Source organism: Pteronotus mesoamericanus, unplaced genomic scaffold (assembly GCF_021234165.1).
Source record: "Pteronotus mesoamericanus isolate MK-2021 breed Mesoamerican mustached bat unplaced genomic scaffold, CSHL_Meso_final contig_20, whole genome shotgun sequence".
NCBI classification, from domain to species: domain Eukaryota; kingdom Metazoa; phylum Chordata; class Mammalia; order Chiroptera; family Mormoopidae; genus Pteronotus; species Pteronotus mesoamericanus.
The window spans coordinates 887,205-906,416 of record NW_026555085.1 but is presented as its reverse complement, the minus strand read 5'-3'; the positions used below and the strand labels follow the sequence as shown (position 1 = coordinate 906,416).

At 45.2% G+C, this 19,212-nt stretch overlaps 1 protein-coding gene across 3 annotated transcripts in view; it reads left to right on the top strand.

The window, feature by feature from the left end:
- The window catches only part of TRIM26 (tripartite motif containing 26), a 116,378-nt gene that overhangs the window by 83,717 nt on the left and 13,449 nt on the right, over positions 1-19,212 (top strand). The window contains exons 2-3 of one of the 3 annotated variants that reach the window (XM_054569002.1): positions 9,158-9,438; positions 10,038-10,314. The exons of 1 other annotated variant lie outside the window; for it this stretch is intronic. The gene's annotated coding sequence lies outside the window, so the exon portion shown is untranslated. One more of the 3 variants, XM_054569005.1, reaches the window with a different exon arrangement.

The following is a 19,212-nucleotide window of genomic DNA, read 5'->3' as shown; positions in this document are numbered from 1 at the left end:
CTGGAACGTTTAATCTAGTTACAGTCAAAGTTATTCTTGATAAGTATGCAGTTATTGCCAATTTTTATTATTTATATTTATGTTCTTTTTCTCCTCCTTATTCTTCTTAAAGAAGTCACTTTCAGGTGTTTTTGTAGAATGTTAAAGTATTTTCTTATAAAAAATACTGGTTTGATGGTAGTAAACTTTTTAAGCTTTTACTTGTCTCAGAAGCACTTTATTTGTCCTTCAATTTTAAATGATAGCCTTGCTGGGTAGAGTAGCCTTGGTTGCAGGTCCTTGCTTTTCATCACTTTGAATATTTCCCTTCTGGCCTGAAAAGTTTCTGTTGATAAATCTTCAGACAGGTTTTGGGAGCTCTTTTGTAAGTAACTGTCCCTGTATTGCTGCTTTTAAGATTCTCTCTTTGTAAAATTTACCATCTTAATTATGATGTGTCTTGTTGTGGGTCATTTGGGTTCATCTTGTTTGGGACCCCCTGCAGTTCCTGGACTTTATGTCTCTTTTTTTCAACAGGTTAGGGAAGTTTTCAGTCATTATTTCTTTAAATAGGTTTTCCTTTTTTTTTTTTTTAATAGTAGTTTCCTATTAGTATTGAAACAAATAGGTTATTACAAACTTTGTGGCTTAAAAAAACCAAAAATTTGTTATCTTACAGTTTCAGAGGACAGAAATCTACAATGAGAAAATGAGTATAATGGGGCTAAAATCAAGGCTTGAGTAGGGCCAGTTTCTTCTGAAAGCCTTATATGTTTCCTTGCTTTTTCTGGCTTCTAGAGGCTGCTTGTGTTCGGCTTGTGGATCCTTCCTCCATGTTCAAATACAGCTGCAGAGTGTCTTCTTTCTTTCACATGACCTTTTCTCAGGCATTACATTCTCCTTGGCCTCCACCCTGGTGTTTTGTGTCGTGAACATCATCATTTCATAAATTCTGTCCAGCTATTTGGTTGTTTCAGATGGGAGGATATATCTGGTTCTTGGTACTCTCTCTTGGCTTGGTCTCCGGCAAAGGCCGGGGCAGAGTGGGCTAGAGATGCCTGAGGAGAGACTGGGGAAGGAGGCTTTGGGGAGAGAACTGAGAGAGCAGCCGTGGAATCTCAGTGCTGGCTCATCCCCAATGCGGCAGCAGCCATTTTGCTCAGGAAGAGACCACTCCCCCTCTCAAATAGGTTTTCAATCCCTTGCTCTCTTTGTTCTCTTTCTGGTACCCTATATGCAGATGTCATGCTTCCTGTTTTCCCAAAGTTTTTTTAAACTATCCTTGTTTTTAAAATTATTTTTTCGTTTTTCTGTTCTGACTGGGTGTTTTCTGCTACCCTGTCTCCCAAATCACTGATTTGATCCTCTGCTTCATCTAATCTGTTGTTGATTGATTCTTCCTTGTGTATTTTTTAAAAATTATATTTTATAGGTTATGCTATTACCGTTGTCCCAATTTTCTCTTTTTGCCCCACTGCACCTAGCTTCCCTCACTCTGTCAGGCAATCCTCACACTATTGTTCACGTCCATGGGTCATATGTATAAGTTCTTTGTTTACCCCATTTCCAGTACTGTACTTTACATCTACATGGCTATTCTGCAACTACCTATTTGTACTTCTTAATCCCCACACTTTGTCACCCATTTCCTCACACAGCCCTCCCACCTGGCAACCATCAAAACGCTTTCTGTATGATTCTCTCTGTATTCTTCTTGTTTGCTTAGTTTTTTGATTCAATTGTTGATAGATATGTATTTGTTACCATTTTATTGGTCATCGTATTGATTTTTCTTAAATAAGTCCTTTTACAATTTCATATAATAATGGTTTGATGATGAACTCCTTTAGTATTATCTTGTCTGGGAAGCTGTTTATATGTCCTTTGATACTAAATGATATCTTTGCTGGGTAGAGCAATCTTGGCTGTAGGGCCCTGCTTTTTATGACTTTTGACTCTTTCTTGCCAATCTCTTCTAGCCAGCAAAGTTGCTTTTGAAAAATCAGCTCACAGTCTTATGGGAACCGCCCTGTAAATAGAGGGGAGTTTCTTTTCTCTTGCTGCTTTTAAATTCTCATTTTATCTTTAACCTTTGGCATTTTAATTATGATTTGTCTTAGTGTGGTGCTCTTTGGATCCAACTTGGTTGGGACACTCTGTTCTTCCTAAACTTGCATGTTTATTTCCTCCACCAAATTAGGAAAATTTTCTTTCATTTTTTTAAAAAATAGATTTCCCATTTCTTGCTCTTTCTCCTCATCATCTGGCATCCCTATGATGACAATGTCAGAACATTTGAAGTTGTTCCAGAGGTTGCTTATACTATCCTCATTTTTGGGGGGTTCTTTTTTTCTTCTTATTGTTCTGATTGGTGGTTTTTTGCTTCCTTCTGTTCCAAATTATTCCTCTATCACCCAAGCTGGCTACTAGAGGTGCACCTTCCTGTGGGCTGACCACACCTTCCCCATGTAGTTGAGCCTTGATTGCTGTTAGCAGGTCAACGGGATTTACCCAGGCCAGTCACCTGCATGGATTAGCTGTAACAACTGACCACCAACCTCTGCCCTCCGTGGAGAATCAGCTGTGCAGGGGCAAGGCGGTGGTGCTCCAACATTGGTCTGTAGCTGTCCACTGGGTATGCAGGCTCTGGGGTTTCGCGGGTGGTATAGGACAAGGTCAGCCCCTACCTGTGTTCTGCCCCAGGCCACCCTGCATGTGCTACAAAGCAATCTCGGTTGGCTGCTACTTGAACTGGGCTTGGAGATTCCTGGGCAAAGCCAAGCTGTGCATCTAGGCTGGCTGCTGCTAGTGCTGGGCCAGGGGCCACTTAGCAAGAGGTACAAAGCCTGGGGGCTTACTGATGCTGGCTGTTGCTTGTTTGATAGGATTTAGGAAGTGTGAAGCAAGAGCCAACACCAGCCATTCATATGGAAAAGCCATGGTTAACAGTTTGGGAGGGCCTGTAAGCTGGCTAGGACAGAGTCTCAGTGGATCTCCAGGGCAGGACAAATAGTGTTAGCCAGGTTGATGGTAGTCCCAGATATGGCACCTGCCTGCTGGCTCTGTGACTCTGTTGGGAGAGGGTGCAGAAAACGGACAATGGCCTCTGCTGGGTGAAAGCTGTTCCACAGCTCTTGCCTTGATGCCAGACACTTCAGTTCCTTCCTGTATGCCACTGGTGCCTTTCAAGCTGCTATCCTGGCTGGAGCATAGAGACAGTGAATGAGTAAGTCCACGTGAACTGCTTGGGACTCTAGGGGCTTCTTCCACCAACTGAGTCCCCCCTGTTATGGGGACTTATCTTCTTGGCACTGGAACCCTGGGCTGGGGGGACTGTTGTGGGGCTGTGACTCCTTGCTCCCAAGATATCCCTTCCAAATTTTTATGCACCACACTTGGATGTTGGACAAGCCCATTCCACTTCTCTGCCTCTCCTACCAGTCTGGATGGATATGGTTTCTTTAATTCAATAGTTGTCAGACTTCCATTCAACTTGATTAGACAGTTCTGAGTGATGGTTGTTCTATATTTTAGTTGTAATTCTGATGTGGTTGTGTAAGGAAGTGTGCTATGTTTACCTATGCTGCCATCTTGACCAGAAGTCCCCTGCCTCTTGTCATTCTTTTAAAAAATTTTATTTATTTATTTATTTATTTTCAGAAAGAGGGGAAGGGAGGGAGAACGAGAGGGAGGGAAACATCAATGAGGTTGCCTCTTGCATGCTTCCTGCTGGGGACCTGGCCCACAACCCAGGCATGTGCTCTGACTGGGAATCGAACCAGCGACCCTTTAATTAGCAGGCCAGCACTTCGTCCACTGAGCCATACCAGTCAGGGTTATATTCTTTATTTCAGTTATTGAATTCTTCATCTCTGACTGGATCTTTTTAACGGTTTCTATGTCCTTTTTCATGCTGTCAAAGTTCTCAGTTATGTTTCTTGTGCATCCTTATAATCGTTGTTTTGAAATTGGTATCTAGTAGATTGTTTTTATACATTTCATTTGGGTCTTTTTCTAAAGAGTTCTCTTGCTTTTCCATTTGGGACTTGTTTCTTCTTCTCCCCACTTTGGCTGCCTCTTTGTGTTTGGTTCTGTGTATTTGCTATATTTCCCAGTCTTGATATAATGGCCTTCTGTACTAGGTGTTTTGTCTGGCTCAGTTAGTATATACTCTGATCACCGGAGTCAGGTGCTCTAGGAAATTCCCTGTGTGTATTACATGTGCTCTCCTGTTGTAATTGAGCCTTGATTTCTGTTGGCACATTAATGGGTGGTGTTGACCTTCAGGCTGGCTGACTATGGATCACCCCTGATTACAGCGTGAGGGCTGCTTTGTGGGGTGGAGGGCATTGACCCCAGGACAGGTACCTGCTTATATCTGCCTTATAAGCAGATTGTGCTTAGGCTTAGGTTGTGTCACTTGTGGAGCTAATTGGGTGGTACTTTGGGTAGTCTGAAGACAGCCCTTGAATGTGTTGGTTTTATGGCTTTTGGTAGGAAATCTGGTGCATATCAATGTCAGACACTGACTGTGACTGTCCTGGGCTACCTGTTAGAAACCGCAAAGCAATCCACCATTTGTAGCTGCTTTTGGTGGGCATTGGTGGATGTGAGAGAGGCCAAGCTCTGAACTGTGGCCAGCTGCCACCAGTACTGAATCTGGAGCAGGTCATAAAAGGCCCAAGATGCTCTGAGATCTACTGATGCCAGAACAGATCCTGTTCCTTCCTTAGGTTAAACCACAGCTGTTTTGGAAACATACCTACTGTCACCCATATACAGAAAGTTGTTCAGGTATTTCATTAGCAAAGATTTTGGGGCGGGGGGAGGGGTGAAGCATTTCAATCTGGTAATTGGACTTACAGCAGGCTACGTGAGAGTCCTGAGAGCAAAAAGAAGGAAATTCCTTTTAAGATGGGAAGAGGATGTGTATGACAGATGTTGTTATTACCATGGAGCTATGTTTTAAACAAGAGTTCTTCCTGTAGGGCTTTCTGATGACATCGGATATGAGGGCTCCTCCCATAAGCCCCCGTGATTCCTGTCTTCGTTAAAGTCTATTATAAATTTTGACACTACTAAATCTTTTTGCTTGATTTAAGATCCTGATTCCAAATACAAGTAATTATGTCATACTCTTTGACCTAGCTAATACTTACTCACTGTTTCTAAGACTTAAGAAATATTGTCTCATTAATCGTCACAACAGATCTATGAAGTTGATAAAATTATCATCTCTATTTTGCAGTGAAAAATACCTGAGACATGCAGAGGCTTAGCAACTCTGCAAAATCACACAGAAAGCGGTAGAGTGGAGTATTCCAGCCCATGTTGAGTCCACCAGAGACCTGACTCCAAACCAAACTCCTAACTAGCACCACCTAATTGTGCAGGTGGCTGTCAAAAACGTATATTAAATGAATGAGTTCTTCTAGAAAATTTCTGGAACTCCCACCACACTGCTACTGGACTGGTTCCATGCTAGGAACTGGCCTTGCCCTGGCACAGTCTGGACCTTCTGCATGTCAGGCGATCTCCAGGCTCTTCTCTTGTCCAGGAAATGTTTTAAGAATGAGCCAGGGTGAGAAAAAAAGCAAGTTTTATTTAGGTTCAGAAAAAGAAAGAGGCCAGGAGGTAAGTTCTGGGAAACAGGATCAGAAGTTTAGCCTGGGACTGGCTGGCACTGCCCATTGTCCTCTCGTTGCAAGTCTCACAGGGCGCAGATGTGAAAGAAGCCAAAGTACACATCCAAGTCGACTCGGTAGACCTTATGAATGAGCTGCACCCCAGTCAGTCAGTTCTTGGAATCTTAGTGTTTCTGGTTTTTGAAATTTGTGGGGCCAAATTCAGTCTCCACCTTTGGGTTTGGAGGGGCCTAATTATCTCTAATATGGTCCCTTACAGAAGTGTCATGTGTTCACCCCTCTCAGGTGCCCTTCTACTTATGGTGTCAGTTTTCACTACAATGATGGTATAAGGAGCTTTGAGGTCAGTTTCTGGTCATTTTTTCATCCATCTTGGAATGATCTGGCTTTAGCTAGTTCCTGTGGTTGTTGACTTCTGCAACGACTGCAGGGATTTCCTGCCATAAACTGTTTCTCTTCGATCATGCTTGGAGGTGTGGGCTCTGGTGAGAGGACCTAGCACCTTATCAGCCTATGATGCCTCTACTTCCTTATTCCACTTGTTGGGGTTTTTCCATAACTTTTTTCTATCCTGCCTCAACACTACAACTTGATTGATGCAGTTTCTCAAGTCCAATTAAGGGCAATAGGAATGGGGACTCCAAAACTTTGTAGTCACAGGCAGTTCTATTGCAGCACACAGTGGTAACTGTCCCTGTAGCTACTGGGTGCTCAGATGCACTAGCTCCCAAGATGCTGAGAGTAGAGCCAAAATTTCTTCCAGTAGCTCTCCTGATCTATTTTTGTGCCAGAGGGAGACCAACACAGTAAGACTGAATTTGGCACCACAAATTTCAAAAACCAGAAACACAAAGATTCCAAGAACTTACCAACTGGGGTGCAGCTCACTCACAAGTTCTATTGAGTCAACTTGGATGAGCACTTTGGCTTCTTTCACATCTGCGCCCTGTGAGACTTGCAACTAGGGGGCAATGGGCAGTGGCAGCCAGTCCCAGGCTAAACTTCTGATCCTGTCTCCAGGAACTTACCTCTAGCCTCTTTCTTTTTCTGAACCTAAATAAAACTTGCTTTTTTTCTCACTCTGGCTCATTCTTAAAACATTTCCTGGGCAAGTGAAGAGTCTGGAGGTAGCCTGACACACAAAAGGTCCAGGGCAAGACCAGCTCCTGGCAAGGAACTAGTTCAGTAGCAATATGGTGGGAGTTCCAGAAATTTTCTAGGAGAACTCATTCATTCAACATACATTTTTGACAACCACCTGCACCGAAGGCAGGCAGTGCTTCCACTCTCATAAGGCTTACATTGGTGGCAGAGGGGGGCAGAAAAATAAACATATTAACAAAGAGGTGAACAAGAGTCTTTCAAGTGATAAGAAAATGAATGCAGAATGTGAAACAGAATGATGCATTATGGGGAACTGATTTAGAGGAGTGTGGAAGAAGTCCTTACTGAGATGGTAATTGAACAGGGAAATGTTACTAGACAGGAAACCAGCCCAGAGCAGCTCTGCCTCAGGTGGGCTGGTGACATGTGAGTTCTTGACTTCCTGCAGGAAAGATTTCACAACATGAGTCCAGGTGATTTTGAGAGTATGTTTATTAAAGCTAGGGACAATAAAACAAAGAAGGGTTTAGGACAGAAGAAGCAACAGGAGAGAGCCGAGGTGGGGATGCTTTGTCTCTCTAGAAACATTATAGGAAAGAAATGAGCCGAGGCGGGCATGCTTTGGCTCACTGAGAAGTCAGAGAAAGGGAGGCCTTGGAAACAGGTTCAGGGGATTAGCCCAGGAAAAGCTGCTGCTGTCCATTGCTCCCCTGGTTGCAAAGCTCGTGGGGACCCTTAGAATTTAAGAGATGCAAACCTGACAGGGAAGAATGGTGTGAGCATGCTCCAGAGAGGGAGAGTGAGTGCTGGGACCTTCATTTTCTGAGGGTTTTTAAAGGCTGGGAGTTCTGGGGAGGTCTTAGAGAGGATCTCAATAGAATATCCATTATTTTTTTGATGATGTGACAAAATGAGATTTATTCCCTTTAACTTCATCTGTCCTTGGGTGTGGTTGGTACAAATGGCACTAATTGGATTTCTGCTATCTCCCTGAGTAGGGCGATTTAACATATTTATACTCTGGTTGGGGAAAAGTGTAAACCATTTACTCGGAAGTGTCCTTGGTTAAGGAAGATAGGATTTTGCCATTTACTAGATGGCTGTAAACTGCTTGGCTCTGTGTTGCAGCCTCTCTAGGCTGGACAGGTCCGCTCGGGGCTCAGGTAGATGGAAGATGCGTGGAGCCTTGGGGATGCTTGACATGCCTTTATTCGGGAGAGTCACACAGGCACAAGCCCGGGTTTGGGGAAATCACACAGGCCACAAAGCCTGTATCCACGCTGCATACAGGCCACCAGCCCGTATGGAGGGAGTCACACAGGATACAAAGCCCATGTCCAAGTCGCACCCTGACCCCCTACCCCATCCAAAGCTCCTATCTCTTTTATACTAGCCCCAAACAAAGCAGGCAGTCAGGCCAGAGGTGAAGTAACTATCATGAGCTGCGCGTGCAATCCCACTCAAGGCCACAGGGCAGTTTATTGCACCCAGGGCTCAAGGCCTCGAGACCCAGGCAAAAGCGTGTGGGAACACTGCTATATCAGACTCCTCCAAGGTTCTGAGGAGTTGCTCCCTCCGGTTACCCACACATCTAGGTGAGGGAGCCAGACTGCCTGGACGTACCCTACGGGCTGTTTAACTATCTGTCTCAGTTTCCCTATTCCACTTGTCCTGGCTTACTAGCCTGTCTCAACATGACTGACAAGAAGCGAGAGCCATGCAAGGGGCTAGGGCAGAGTGTTTCAAGACCAAAGGAGTTGAAGCACAGGGTTTGAGGAGAGGTGGCAAGAGAGAGGTCGGCCAGCAAACAAGGTGGATGGATGTCAACCACTCAGGCCCTGCATAGGTCATCACCTCTCTCTAAAGTAGGCTGGGAAGAGAGAATTTTAAGCAGGGGAAAGGGACATCTACTGCTGAAGGACACATGGCATTGCCTGTGGGTGGGGCAAGTACCTCCTAGGGACTGAGAGAAAACAGATTAGTAGCGTAAAATCAGTTAAGGGGCATTTTAAACACACTTTCTTCCACAATTCCAACTAAAAGAGCGGGAAGCCAGAGAGTCTAGGATTTGCTGACACCACATCCAAACCCCAGGACTGCCACAGTCCTGTGACTAGGGTGAGGTCCAGAACCTTCCCTCTTAGAGAAGACGGACTGTGAGAGTTTGTTTCACCACTGGACAAAGAGAGGAAAGACTGCAAGACAGGGGTAAAGATCAGGTTGTAAAACATGGGCGTGGGGTTTTCTGATTACCTCACCCCCTTTATCACCACACAATAAGCACTGAGTATTCACTTCAAATTCCTCTGCCCCTGGGGCGGGGGCAGTGGATGCTGGGTAGGTTTTAGGGTTTGTTTAGGTGAGCTCATCCCCTCATGAAGATACCCCCGCCCCCAGCATCTGCAATTTATCTCCTTACACCTGCCTAGGAGGGCAACTTGTGCCTGAAGTGGATCTCGGCCCTGCACTAACCTTACAGGCTGGGAACTGGCTGAGCTGGAGAAACTTCACCGCCTCTTCCTCCAGCTCCTCACAGGGGCTGAACGCCTGAGAGCCCCGCTGGCCCCGGGAGACTGGGGTATTTTAATCCGACGGTGCCTGGGACACAGCAACGGCTGCCAAGGGGATTGTACACGACCCGACCACATGCAGCGGCTGCAGGCAAAGCAGGAAGCGAAAGCAAGTTGGGCAGCCGTGCAACTTCTGTATGGTCAGTTTCCGGCCAGTGGTGGCAGGGACGCGCGGGAGCCTCTGGAAACCTTCCCAAGGATCCTGGGAACCCGAGTCCCGGTCTGCTTTGCAGGCTCGGTGATCTCAGAATGCAGCGCTGGGAGGGCAACTGGCCCACTGAGCCAGGCTCGGGACCCTAAGTTGTTGGAACCTCAGTTTTCTGCTTTTCCAATGGGGATGTTAATGAGTGCCAGGTTTAAGGCTATTTTATGTAAAGCCCCTTACTCATTGTAGGCGCTTCAGAAATGATAGGTAATTTTTTTAGGTAGTCCACTGAGAATATTTGCTTGCTAAGGTCCTGCTTACACCAGGAAGCAAATTTAGGCCACGTAGGGGCAGGGAGCCCTATTTTATGGAGCACCTGGCGAGTGCCACTTAGCCACAAATCATCCACTGGCCCTGATAAGCCGGGCGAGAATTGGGAGGTGTGGGGTCGTGGCCGGACAGGAGACTGGTATCCCAGAGACCCACAAAGGGTCTCATTAGCCCTCAGACCTGGACTCTTCCGCCGAGTAACGCTGCAGGTCACACTAGAATTGCGGCTGTTAGGAAGTCTGATTTCGGTTTCCTTTTCTTGAGCTTGCTGTTCCACACCCCCACTGCGGCCAGGAGATTTGCCCAGTGATCAGTGATGTAGAGAGGATCCTGAGGTTCCCATTGGCAGGCGGAGTTCAGCAGGGGCCAATCCGGGCGCTTCTCCGGCAGAACACTCGTTGAAAGGCTCTGACGAGTTTGGAGATTACTGGGAGTGGGGACCCGCTATCATCCGCTGTGCTCGCGGAGGATCGGACCCGGATCTGACCGCTGCGGGAGACTAGCAAAGAGCCTTCAGCTCACGGCCTGGAGCTCGGCACCGGTGAGTAGGGTTGTAAGATGAGAAATGCAGCAAAGCAGCCGTTACACACGCCCTGGTCTGGGAGGCTCGGGAGAGGGCAATGTCCGGGCGTCCTCCCAGCCTAACCGCCTGCGTGCTGTGGATCCTTTGCTCCTTCCCTGTGGGTCTTCCTTGTCTGTCCCATGCCTAACACAAGCTCAGTGTCGCCAGGGCGCCAGAAGAAAGCGGGTTCCGAAGGCATTGTGGTTGCTTGATGCGGAGCAGATCGCCAATCCCTCACCATGACCAAAGTCATGTTTTGTTTTGTTTTGTTTTTTCCATTTCCTCCCCCGCCCCGGCTTTTGGTCTGAACAAACTGGTTTAGTCACGTGTACTTGGAGCTGTGTATCGCCTCCCTCTTTCAGCCTATTAGTACATTAGTATTTTCTCTGCCGTTTTTCTTCTCAATGTTGGAGCATATGGGCGGCAAACACAAGTTCCTAGGACATTTCAGTTTTAACACCACGAAGATTTATGTTTCTTCAGACGATGGGAGGACAATCAGCTCATCATACACGCAACAAATATCAGTGTCAGGGACCCTGAGTGAGCCTCCTGTTTAACTATTAGCCAAAGTCATAATTCCTAGAATATTTTCCTGCAAGTTTAATCAGTTTTTTAAAAAATAGACTTTATTTTTAGAACAGTTGTAGATTTACAGAAAAATTGTGAGGTGACTACAGAGTCCCCATACATCTGAAACCTCCCTTTTATTAATATCTTACATTATAGTAGGGCACACTTATTACAATTAATGAACAAATATTGGTACATTATTATTGAACAAAGTCCATAATATTCAAATTTCCTTAGTTTTTACTAAGTACTAAAAGTGCTAAGTACTTTTTCTGTTCAAGAATCCCATCTAGGATACCACATCACATTTAGTTCCCACATCTCCTTATGCTCTGCTTGGCTGTGGCAGTGTCCCAGACTTTCCTTGCTTTTGATGACCTTGACAGTTTTGAGCAACACTGGTCATGTATATTGTAGGATGCTTCACTACTGGAATTTGTTTTTCTCCTAAGACCATGCTTATGGGTTACTGGCATCTCAGAGCTAATAGGTTTTTTGCCATTTTAAACACATTATATCAAGGTTACATGCTACCAGCATAATTTATGTCTTGATGTTGATTTCGACCACTTGGCTGAGACACTGATTGTCAAGTTTCTCTGTAAAGTTACTCCATTCTCCCCAACCCCATATTGTACTCTTTGGAAAATAGTCCACCTATGTGCAGCCCACACCTAAGGCGTGGGGAGTATGTTTCTCCTATTTAAGGGCAAGTATGATCATATATTATTTGAAATTCATTTGCATTGGAAATTTGTATCTTCTACCTTATTAACTTATTCCAGAAAGGACCTCATAGATGAGGGGGCATATCTGATTCAGGTGTTCAACATGACCTGGGACTGAAAAAGGAACATGTACAAGGGCAAGGGTGGGGAGTGGGGCCTGTGAGGAAGGGGCTGTGTTCCTGGTTCACTGTATCTAGCAAGTAGGTGAGGCAGGGTTGCAGGCTGGATCGGTAACTGGGAACCAGATGATAAGGAGCCTGTGCGCCCTGCTGTGCAGTTTTGACCTCATTTAGGAATTTTGAAGCAGTGGAGTAATGCAATGAGACCTGTGTGTTAGATGACCCTGGCAGCACATTTCACTAAATCTAACATGCCATCAATTATTTAATATCTTGCCAGTCAAACTGTGACATGCCATTGGTCACACTGAATTCAGAGATACCTAATGTAATGACATGGACATCAAATTTGATGAAAAATGGTAACTCCATAGCTGATGGCTTAAATCTTTCCTTCCTTCAGAGAATGAATGGAGTTAGACTAGCTCCACCTCACTAACTCCATTTATGATCTTGGAAAAACTAAATTTGATAAACTGGCATTCTTTTTTTTTTTTTTTAACCTGATAGCCAAATTGTCAAACATCAGCACAATAAAGCAGCATACTTGATCCAAAGATTTTTGTCTATGTGTATTGTACTCTGGTTGCTCTTTATAATAACAGTGACTTTATGTTGCACATTAAATATTGCTGGTGCACTTGCCAGACCTTTACTTCAGTTTGTCCTGTTGTAAGTAAGTGTTGGATTTAACACTTTTTTTTTTTACCAGTTTATTTAAATTTGCCAGTTTATTTAAAGATATGATAAGGATTAAGATGAACAGCCAGATGAAGGGTTATACTGGGCAATGTCTGGGAGGGTCCGGAGCATAGGAGCTTCTGTTCTTGTGGAGCTGGAATGCATCACCTTCCCTCTGTGGATGTGTTCACCGACCTGAAAGCTCCCTGAACCCTGTACAGTTGGGAGTTTAAGGAGACCTCCTCATGTAAGCATGATCAATTATAACTTCATGTATAGCCCCTTTCTCCTCTCTCAAAATTGGGAGATGGGGCTGAAAATTCTAAGCTTCTAATCATGGGTCCATCTTTTTTTTCAATTCCCACCTGAGGACATTTTTTCCTCTTACTGTTCACAGAAAGAGGAAGAGAGGGGGAGAGGGAGGGAGAGAAACATCATATAGAGAGAGAAACACTGATCAATTGCACGTTATTACGTTTCCCTACCCAGGACTGAACTTGCAGCCTAAGTATGTGCCCTGATCAGGAATTGATCCTGTGACCTTTTGGTTTGTAGACGATGCTCCAACTGAGCCACACTGGCCAGAGCTGGTTTGGTCTTTTGCATGATCAGGCCCCACCCAGGAGCCCACCCAGAGTTACCTCAGTAGAACAAAATCTGCTCCTAGTGCTGTTACAACCCAGGAAATGACAAGGGTTTCAGGAACTCTGTGTCAGGAACAGGGGCAGAGACCAATATATATTTTTCTATTATTTCATATCTCTGAACAGCCTGGGTATTCCCTCCCACTCCCATATCTTCGTGGTGATATTGTGACCCAGGAAGGTCAAGAAATCTAATGTCAGGCTGAATAGCAAAGTAATGGAGGCTGGTTGAAACACCACATTTTAGTCCTAACTCAGAACTCTTCACTTTAGGGTTTAGTTAGAATGACAGCTGGAGTGGAAAAGGATCGTGCCTGTGCTTCCTCACTCAGAATTTCTACAGCTGCAGGGAGGGCACATGGTCACCGAGAGCAGTTGGGGATCTGTCAAACCCTGGCAGGTAGTAGTCTTCAGGTGAAGGCCAGAGAGAGAACTGCCAATTACTTTCTGCCTTTCTTATAAGACCATTGCCTAGATAAATAGGCTTGTTTTTCCACACAAGTTCTTTGTTGTGGGGGGCTGCGCAGGGCTCTCCTGGATCTGAGAGATACTTGTCCGGAACCAGCTGAGGAGGGAGTGGGGCTCTGAATACCGCAGGGCCAGTCCCAGAGTTGTCATGGATGCGGGGAATAAACACCAGTCATCACAAACACTTCTCTGTTTGCCAGGAGAGGGGACATGGCTCTTCCCTCTAGTGGAGAAGGCCCGGAGCCCCTGTGTCCAAAAGCTTTTATTGAGAACCACTTGCACAGGGGTATGGATGCAAAGCTCATCAATCAAAAGGCTGTTTATAGAAAACAGAGATCATAGATAACAATTGAAGGAACACAAGAGATCTGCCTCAGGTCAGGACCTATGAATAATGTAAATATCCTTCCCAGTGTGATCCGATTATCATAACTTTTGAGGGAAGAGCAAAGGTACTTCAAGGAACTTACTTCTAGGCCTGATTGTCCCCAGGAACACCTGATCCAGTTTAGGGCTGTACCTGCCTTTAGCATTGTTTCAAGCCTGTGCCGGCCAGGCGGGGCAGAGCTGCCAAGAGATAACGAGACTTCTTTCTGATAGAATGAGGACTCCGGCCGTATCAAAGCCGTGGAACTGAGGGGTGAAGGCCTTTTTCCCCTTTCTCAGTGTCCCCCAAGTCCTTGTCTGCAGCCCATACTGGTCTGTCGTAGGTCGTCCCTCCTCGTCAGGGATCTTACCTGACTTTGACTGACAGACCATCACAGGGATAAGCAGAGTGATGTGAGGGAGGCAGAGGCTGCGCCCCTGTCAGGGGAACAGGTTTCGTCTCCTCAGTGGCCTGTTTTCCCAAGGCCTGCTTGATTACCTCTAGCCTTGGAGCTCTCTTGCCTGCCAGCGAGGCTGCAGTCCCTGAAACCAGAGGGGTGGCTTCCCAACAGTTCTTTGTATATTGCAGTGTAACATTCAGTAACTTTCTCTGGTGTATCAAGATTTTTTTTCTTTTTCAGAATATAGATAAGACCAGCTGGCTGTGCAAAGAGAACATTTATTGGTTCATGTGGCAGAAAAGTTTAAGGTTAAGTTAGCTTTATGCATAGCTTAATACAGGGATTCACATGATGGACCTGGTTTCTTTCACTTCACCTCTAGATTGGCTTCATTCTCAAACAAGTAAACCCTCTGGTTAGCAAAACTGCTCTAGCAGCTTCTAACTATTTGACATCAGCTCTTGCATGTTCTTAAGAAAGCACAGAATCTTTTCCCCTGTGTCTCAACTAGGTCTCCTTGTGACTGGCTGTAATGAGTCATGTTCTTGTCCCTGAAGCAAGCACTATAGCCAGGGGAACTTAAGACTAATTCTCTTGCTCCACTCATGAGCTTAGGAAGAGCTTCACCTGCAGCATATGCTCCCCAGAAAGGGATTGGAAGAATGAAAGCTGGCTGGACCTCTCTTCCCCAAAAATAATCATTTATAGCACTTCCTAGTTGAATCAAGCAGCACCTGCTTGTAGGATTTCATTGCTTATTACTGGCCTCTCCCGTGTGATTTCTTTCTCTTTCCTTTTTTTTTTTTTTTAAGTGTTATACATATACACAGGAGAGTTCTAATTCCCATGCACTGGATTGGCAGAAACTTAAAAGCCGACAAAACCAGGTATGGGTGTGACTATGGAGCAGCATGAGTGCTCCTTGTTTTCTGGTGGGAATGTGCATTGGTACAGACAGTTTGGAAACAACTTGGCCTGAGCTAGTCAAGGCTGCATCTACTTGCCTGTGTGTACTAGGCAGAAATGAACAGTGTTTGTAATTGTCCCAAACTGGAAATAGCCTAGATGGCCATCAGAAACAGATAATACCAGAAGTAGAATTCTGTAGTCATGTGTTCGGCCCTGTGGGGAAGAGTAACCATGTGTGACCTCAGCAACGCACTGTCCACAAAACTGTCATTTCCTGAGACAGCCTGGTGCCCAGCTCATAGCCACAGCCATGGTTGTAAAGTCTGGGGAGTCCAGGCCTTTGATGTCATCAGGAGGGGTGTGCCTTCCACCTCCAGTGTCCAGAACTTTCTGGTTGCCCTGAATTCCGTCCTCTGCAAGTTTCTTAGATGTGTCTCACTAGTTCACTTTTAGGAGAATTTGTTTAGTTTAGATTAAGAAATGGAGCTTAACTGGGGCTCTGAGAGCTATTAAATGGGGTTTTCTACGGGCATGGAGCTCTCGGCCAAGTGCTTGGGGATTACAAGGACGGAGGGGCTCTTGTTTGGAGCCCCAAGCATGGGCTTGAGAAGCACCCTGGAGGCTGGGATGCAAATACAGGCCTTTAACTCACTTCTGTGGACCTCAGAGTCCATGTCTGGGATTCAGTGTCTTCAAGGGTTCCTTTCTGTGGCATGTAGCCACCCAAGGCAGGGAGGAAAGTGTGGGATGGCAGAGGCCCCAGAAAGCTGAGGGAGAGTTTAGCACCTGCTAAGCAGCTCTTAAGGAGCAAGGGACCAGAGTTCTGATCCTTTCCCTCTGGAATGTGCCCTGGCAGGGGTGGGATGGGAAGAGTAGTTGTTTGCCTGCAGGTGTGGGCATTCCTGGCCATGTCTCCCTCTGCTTTTTTGTAGCTCTGGTGGTTCTCATAGCCACAAATTGTGCATAGCACCCACATCCTGAAATGTGTGACAAGAAATTACGTAGTGACCCACAGTCATTCTTTTGACATGCCCAGGGAGTATTTATGAAATCCGGTGGGTTCTGGGGAGAGGTGGCTTGAGGAGAAAGGGAAACTCAGAAAGATGGGGAGCGACTCCAGTTCCGCCTTGTTCTGCCAAGTTACAACCAGCTTCTGGTTTTTTGGGAACAGAATACCTGCTGTCCTGGAGCTGGGAGTTTCAGAATTCTTTTTTGGGTAAAAGGAGTGGGATGGACTGCGTCCCCTCGAGGTTTTTTTTTCCCAGCTCTGGCTTTCTGTGGTTTCTTTCTGCCCAAAATCCAGGAATGGAGAGAGTCACAGTTGTACTCCTTATTGTGGAAATTCATTGAGATAATCAAAATATGCTGAAGGCATAAATGATGGGGCACAATCATTGGGGAGTGTGGTAAGTTGGGGTTTTGGAGAGGGTAAGTTTTGCATTGGGTCTGAAAGGATGGAATGTGGGGTGGTGAGCCTCAATTCTGATCTGCCGTGATTCTGTACTCTAATCCTGTTCCCTGTCACTTGAGATGAAGTGCTGCCCTGGCTGGTGTGGCTCCATGGATTGAGTGCCAGGACTGTGAACCAAAGGATTGCTGGTTCAATTCCCAGTCAGGGCACATGCCTCGGCTGTGGGCCAGGTCCTCAGTAGGGGGTGCACGAGAGGCAACCACACATTGATGTTTCTCTCCCTCTTTCTCCCTCCTTTCCCTTTTCTCTAAAAATAAATAAATAAAACCTTAAAAAAAAGGACCAAGTGCTCATGGTCAATGTCAGCAGTAGCATGTGCCCCTTTGCTATTGTCAGCACTCTGCAGCTTACAGAGCCCTTTGCTATTGTCAGCACTCTGCAGGTTTGATCACTGGTTAATGTTAAAGACATCTGAGCTTCCTGACACCAGAGCTGCTATTTTACTCCTTTGACAGTCGACTGGGTAAAGAACAGAGTCCTGGATGGCAAAGGCATCAGCACTGGACACTTCTTCCTAGCCATTTGCCCTTGGGCAAATTGCTTACCCTGCTGATCCTCAGCTTCCTTAGAAGACCATCCTGAGCACTAAATAACATAAGATGTATAAATGGCAATAAGGTGGGTCTAAATAAATGCTGTCTCGAAGAAGTTGTTAGTCACCTGGCTGTTGGGTTGCAGAGCCTAAACTTGACCTGGGTTGTCCACCCACAGATTGACACCTAGGTCTAGTATGTTTTCAGCAATGCACTGAGTCATCTTTCATTGTACGCTGTGACATGTCCAAGGTGGAGTCTGTATAACCCAGTGATGGACTTGAGTGTAAAAATGGTTAACACATTCCGTTCATCCCCTTTGGTTATTGCAGACTCCTAGGTGGTGCTATACAGATAGCTTTGCCTTCAATTCTTCCTAATCCATTCATGGCTTCAGCATATATGCCTTAAGCTTTTACCAATTGTCAAGCACCATGGTCTCTCTATTAGTGATTTTTAACATCTTTGGTAGTTACAGACCCTTGATAGAAAGCTGTAGTCCTTCACCTGGCTAGCGTGGCTCAGTGGATTGAGTGCCAGCCTGTGAACAAAAAAGGTCGCAGGTTCAATTCCCAGTCAGGGCACGTGCCTCGGTTGCAGGCCAGGTCCCTGGTAGGGGGCACATGAAGGGCAACCACATATTGATGATTAACCAGGGGGTCGCCAGTTTGATTCCCAGAAAACTGTAGCCCTTCGCCTCAGAACCTTTTTCTAACTTTTGTTATTTTTGTTGAACCATTTAGAAGTTGTACTTATGCAGCACTAAGTATTGCAGAATGCATTGCCTAAACATGCACATTCTCACAGTCTGAATAAAGACTGGTTTAATTATTTATTTATTTGGTTTTAAATTTATTTTTCTGAAGATAGCATGAGGAAGGTGTTAAAACTGGTGTAATAGCTCAGCTGAGTAAGTATTCCAGATTTGGGGGCAGGATGAAGAGGGGGATATTCAGACCCTTCACCAGAATCCCCCCAACTTGATCACAGCGGATTAATGATGTGCTTTATGGATGTGGTTACGCCAGTGACACCAGCCTGATGGGTCTTTCTTCCTGTACCAGATCCCATTGAGTTATCTGGTCCCCTTGGCTGACGAAGAACCATTAGGTGAGGAGCACTGCCATCATCCAGGGTGATGCTCTTCAAGCAGTTAGCCAACCTATCAGGTTGTGGAGATGCCATTTTAAATGTTAACAATAACTTCATAATATGATACAAATCCTAGACCTTTGTCAAATTTCCTTAACTGTTCAAAAACTATTTTTATAGCGTTTTAAGAAAAGAGCCAATCAAAGATTTTGCATTTGGTTGTTGCTTTTCTTTAGTCTTTCTAAATCAATAAAAGGCCTTTTTTATTTTTTTATGACATTGACTTTTTAAAAGACCAGACCGGTTAGTTATCTTGTGGGATGTCCTGTCTTCTGGACTTATCTGATTGTTTCCTCATGGTGTGGTTGAGCGCATTCCTCTTTTCCTTATATTTTCTGTAAACTGGAAGTTAGGTGTAAAGGCTTTTCACCTAACTCGATTCATTTAAGTCAAACACTTTTGGCAGGACTACTTCACAGGCGATGTGTAATTCATATGTTGCCATATTGGGAAGCATATGCCTGGTTGTCCCTCTGTCAGCAGTGCTGGGTTTGATCACTGGTTAATGTTATAGATCTCTCCCTTATCAAGGTACATTAGGAAGTAACCCATTGGGAGGTACTTTGGTTCCATGGGGCTGTCCTCAACACCTTTCACCACATAGTTTCAGCATTCGTTGAAGATCCTTGTCTTATAATGAAATTGCAAGATGGTGCTTGTCTAATCTATTATCCTTCCTGCACTTATTCACCAGTGTTCTACTGTAATCTCTACACAATTTTATTTATTGATTACATGTGTGATCATACAGCTTCAGGTGTTTAAAGATGCATCAGAGCCTAGCATGGCTCCTGGGTTTAGAATGCCTGCTCTAAAAGAGCAAAGCGCCTGA